Source organism: Vanessa tameamea, unplaced genomic scaffold (genome assembly GCF_037043105.1).
Source record: "Vanessa tameamea isolate UH-Manoa-2023 unplaced genomic scaffold, ilVanTame1 primary haplotype ctg00000038.1, whole genome shotgun sequence".
NCBI classification, from domain to species: Eukaryota; Metazoa; Arthropoda; class Insecta; order Lepidoptera; family Nymphalidae; genus Vanessa; species Vanessa tameamea.
In genome coordinates this window covers 30,001-35,000 of record NW_026974773.1, presented here as the reverse complement: position 1 = coordinate 35,000, position 5,000 = coordinate 30,001, and the positions used below count along the sequence as shown (strand labels likewise).

Genomic DNA, 5,000 nt, shown 5'->3' with positions numbered 1-5,000 from the left:
TATACAGAGGGGGTTGCGGGGGGGTTGGGGGTTTGGGGGGGGGGGGGGGTGGGCGGTTAGGGGTGCGTGTCTGGGGTTTGTTCTCTTATGATATCGGATCAAATATGAGAAACGTAAAAAAAAAAAATAAAAAAATTACATTCCGTTCGGACGAGCCGAATGTCATACTCGTCGCCGGGCATATATATGGAGTAGTGACGGTTCGAACGTCGAACATTGAAATTTGATGCGAGACGCGAAGTGACCGATCACAGTAGTACTCTTGTATAACGAAAAATAAAAATTTATTATCGTTTCCTTTCGTCGTCGTCGTTGTTGCGTCTCTCTGGCGTCTCGATTCGTCGTATCGCGTTATATTATACTTTACACGTAGTATTACCTATGTACGTACGAATCGTCGCGACCGCTGGGGGGACAACATACAATATTCACTGACACGTGGAAATGATGAAAAGATTCTTTTTTTTTTTTTCGTTCTGTAAAACTGTGCCGACCGACGGACGCACGTAAATCTCTCTGCCTCACATGCGCTTCCTCTTATCGTCGTCGTCGTCGCGCTCTTCTCTACAATCTATCCTCATGGAATAGTGTCGATTCATTGTAGTAGATCTGTGCGACGTCGTGACACGACACATATGAGAAGGAAACGTGTTAGAGACCAGAGTTTTTAAAAGATTCAATGTATTCGTATAATGTGTATAATTTTGATATTATATCATGAAAACGGTCGTTTCTAAAATTCTTTTTATTTTTCATTTATCATGTACAAAAAATACATAACCCGAGTATCGGTACGATCACTCAAACACCGGGCGTCGATCCCAATGTTTTACGATAATAATCGTTGAACAATACATACGTACACGTCGTGTGCGAAGTGTTATTTTAAAATAAACTCGATCTCGTTTAGAACGTTCGAATTCGTGACCGTGATGTGTCATTATGTGACGACGCCGCCGTCGCCGCCGCCGCCGCCGCCGCCGTCGCGATATATAAATATCGTCTCGATAAATATATAAAGCGCGGGGGAGCGCGCGAGCGCGCGCGAGCGAGTGTCTCGTTTGAATTATAAAAGAGTCAACCGTTAAAATCTATCGCGTCTAACGCGATTGACGATACGGTAAGACGCTCGTTTCATACTGTGCGTATATGGTACATACATACATACATGCGTGCATGCATGCATGCATGCGTGCGTGCGTGCGTGCCTCGCGTGTGTGTGTGTATTTTATATGTGAATATGAAACGAGAAGAGAGTTTGACGACTTCAACAAGTCTATGTTAGCTCCCTGGTTGATCCTGCCAGTAGTTATATGCTTGTCTCAAAGATTAAGCCATGCATGTCTCAGTGCAAGCCGTATTAAGGCGATACCGCGAATGGCTCAATATATCAGTTTTGGTTCCTTAGATCTTACTCAGTTACTTGGATAACTGTGGTAATTCTAGAGCTAATACATGCAATCAGAACTCTGACCAGTGATGGGATGAGTGCTTTTATTAGATCAAAACCAATCGACGGAGGGCGTCTCGTCCGAAGTCGTTAATTTTGATGAATCTGGATAACTTTTGCCGATCGCATGGTCCAGTACCGGCGACGCATCTTTCAAATGTCTGCCTTATCAACTTTCGATGGTAGTTTCTGCGACTACCATGGTTGTCACGGGTAACGGGGAATCAGGGTTCGATTCCGGAGAGGGAGCCTGAGAAACGGCTACCACATCCAAGGAAGGCAGCAGGCGCGCAAATTACCCACTCCCGGCACGGGGAGGTAGTGACGAAAAATAACGATACGGGACTCTTTCGAGGCCTCGTAATCGGAATGAGTACACTTTAAATATTTTAACGAGGAACAATTGGAGGGCAAGTCTGGTGCCAGCAGCCGCGGTAATTCCAGCTCCAATAGCGTATACTAAAATTGTTGCGGTTAAAAAGCTCGTAGTTGCATTTGTGCGCCGCGCTGTCGGTGCACCGCATCCGCGGTGATACTGACACGTCTGCGGAGCATATCGTCGGTGAGCCGGCGGTAAAACGCCGGTTCAATATCAAAATCCTATCGCGGTGCTCTTCAGTGAGTGTCGAGATGGGCCGACAATTTTACTTTGAACAAATTAGAGTGCTCAAAGCGGGCTCAAAATGCCGCTTGAATATTTCGTGCATGGAATAATAGAATATGATCTCGGTTCTATTTTGTTGGTTTTCAGAACTCCGAGGTAATGATTAATAGGGATAACTGGGGGCATTCGTATTGCGACGTTAGAGGTGAAATTCTTGGATCGTCGCAAGACGAACATCAGCGAAAGCATTTGCCAAAGGTGTTTTCATCAATCAAGAACGAAAGTTAGAGGTTCGAAGGCGATTAGATACCGCCCTAGTTCTAACCGTAAATATGTCATCTAGCGATCCGCCGACGTTACTACAATGGCTCGGCGGGCAGCTTCCGGGAAACCAAAGATTTTGGACTCCGGGGGGAGTATGGTTGCAAAGCTGAAACTTAAAGGAATTGACGGAAGGGCACCACCAGGAGTGGAGCCTGCGGCTTAATTTGACTCAACACGGGAAATCTCACCAGGCCCGGACACCGGAAGGATTGACAGATTAATAGCTCTTTCTTGATTCGGTGGGTGGTGGTGCATGGCCGTTCTTAGTTGGTGGAGCGATTTGTCTGGTTAATTCCGGTAACGAACGAGACTCTAGCCTGCTAAATAGGCGTCGTCATTTAGGTGTGCTCGATTTCGGTCGAGCAACTCACTGGCGGCGTATTAAAATTCTTCTTAGAGGGACCGGCGGCTTCGAGCCGCACGAGATTGAGCAATAACAGGTCTGTGATGCCCTTAGATGTCCTGGGCCGCACGCGCGCTACACTGAAGGAATCAGCATGTTCTCCCTGGCCTAGAGGCCCGGGCAACCCGTTGAAACTCCTTCGTGCTGGGGATTGGGGTTTGCAATTATCCCCCATAAACGAGGAATTCCTAGTAAGCGCGAGTCATAAGCTCGCGTTGATTACGTCCCTGCCCTTTGTACACACCGCCCGTCGCTACTACCGATTGAATGATTTAGTGAGGTCTTCGGACCGACACGCGGTGGCTTCACGGCCGTCGGCGTTGCTGGGAAGTTGACCAAACTTGATCATTTAGAGGAAGTAAAAGTCGTAACAAGGTTTCCGTAGGGGAACCTGCGGAAGGATCATTAACGTAAATTATCTATCTCGAATGAGTGCGATGATGAACGATAATAAAATTCTAAAACACAAAAATCGACGTTCGGAATGTGTCGTTTCGATGCGAGGACGCGATTCTCTCGTTCTCGAGTCGGAGAGTCGTGTAACGCGTCCTATACTGATATTTTTCGATGTCGATTTCGAGGAAAGTACGATGTGTCAACGCACATACGTCATCTTCAAATAAAATGTATATTTTTTTTTTTTTGTTTTGTACTTTTTTTTTTTTTTTTTATTTTATTTTATTTATTTTTTTTTAATTTTTGAATTTTTCTCTATATACTAAAAAGAAGAGAAAAAAACAAAAAAAAAAAAAAAAATAAAAATAAAAAACTAACTAATATCACTCTGGCGTATAGAATCGTTCGAGTGATCGTAGAAATTATACAACAAAAAAATTAACAAAACCATTACCCTGGACGGTGGATCACTTGGCTCGCGGGTCGATGAAGAACGCAGTTAACTGCGCGTCATAGTGTGAACTGCAGGACACATTTGAACATCGACATTTCGAACGCACATTGCGGTCCGTGGAGAAACATCCAGGACCACTCCTGTCTGAGGGCCGGCTGTATAAAAATATAAACCACACTGTTCGAACGTTTAATGTCTCGTCTCTTTACGTCTTAACCGAAGTAAAAGACTTTGACGTTCGACTCGAACATATGACGGTATCCGCGTTCGAGATCGTTATTACGTGTTTAAATATAATACTTAATATACGCATTTCGTTCTCGGTCCGTTCAAATATAACAAATACGACGATGTGTATGTATGTTTACGTTTACATGCGTGCGTGTATATATAATTTATATTATGTATATTTTTTATATACGTTCGTGTGTACGTTCACGTCACGGAGTTTCGTTATATGCGACGTCAGAGAGACTGAGAGCGTCGCTCGTCGCCAGACGAGGAGCGCCCATCTCCGACCTTTCGATCGTTTCATTGAGTTGTTCTCGATAATTCGAAGAGGGGGTAATCGGAGTTTAGGTGATCTCTTCTCGTCTCGAGATGAGTATGTGCGTTTCTTTTGTTTATTTTCTAATGTCAAAATTTCGAATACAAAAGCTCCGCGATCGTTACGAACGTTTATATACGAGTGTACATAAAGCGCGCGCGCGCGCATAGTTTACGTGATGACATCGAAACATTCGTATATCGAGTAGGCGGACTCGACGTCCGAAGAGCGCGTCGACGCCGACGTCGGAACGACCGGAATGAAAATTCTCTCTCGTCTCGACGAAAGCGGCGCCGTCGCGTTGACGGATATCGCGTCTGCCTCGTTTTTTTTATCGTTGGCCTCAGATCAGGGAGGATCACCCGCCGAATTTAAGCATATTAGTAAGCGGAGGAAAAGAAACTAACCAGGATTTCCTTAGTAGCGGCGAGCGAACAGGAAATAGCCCAGCACTGAATCCCGCGGTTGTAACGATCGCGGGAGATGTGGTGTTCGGGAGGTATCGCTTTCTCGTCGTCGCCACTCCTGTCCAAGTTCGTCTTGAACGGGGCCGTTTTCCCGTAGAGGGTGCCAGGCCCGTAGCGACGGAGCGAGACGGCGAGAGGTACGCTCCTCAGAGTCGGGTTGCTTGAGAGTGCAGCCCTAAGTGGGTGGTAAACTCCATCTAAGGCTAAATATTACCGCGAGACCGATAGCGAACAAGTACCGTGAGGGAAAGTTGAAAAGAACTTTGAAGAGAGAGTTCAAGAGTACGTGAAACCGTTCAGGGGTAAACCTGCGAAACTCGAATGAACGAACGGAGAGATTCATCGTCATTCGACG

General features: G+C 45.7%; 3 non-coding genes across 3 annotated transcripts in view; all 3 read left to right on the top strand.

Moving 5' to 3' along the window:
* Positions 1-1,286: 1,286 nt before the first annotated feature.
* On the top strand, positions 1,287-3,189 carry LOC135194707 (small subunit ribosomal RNA). Its single transcript, XR_010309932.1, has one exon. It is a non-coding gene; the product is annotated as a small subunit ribosomal RNA (ribosomal RNA).
* Positions 3,190-3,628: 439 nt separating this feature from the next.
* Positions 3,629-3,785, top strand: LOC135194721 (5.8S ribosomal RNA). The gene has a single exon (XR_010309946.1). It is a non-coding gene; the product is annotated as a 5.8S ribosomal RNA (ribosomal RNA).
* Positions 3,786-4,516: 731 nt separating this feature from the next.
* Positions 4,517-5,000, top strand: part of LOC135194728 (large subunit ribosomal RNA) — a 3,975-nt gene continuing 3,491 nt past the window's right edge. The window contains exon 1 of the ribosomal RNA XR_010309953.1: positions 4,517-5,000. This exon is cut by the window's right edge and continues 3,491 nt beyond it. This is a non-coding gene — a ribosomal RNA (large subunit ribosomal RNA).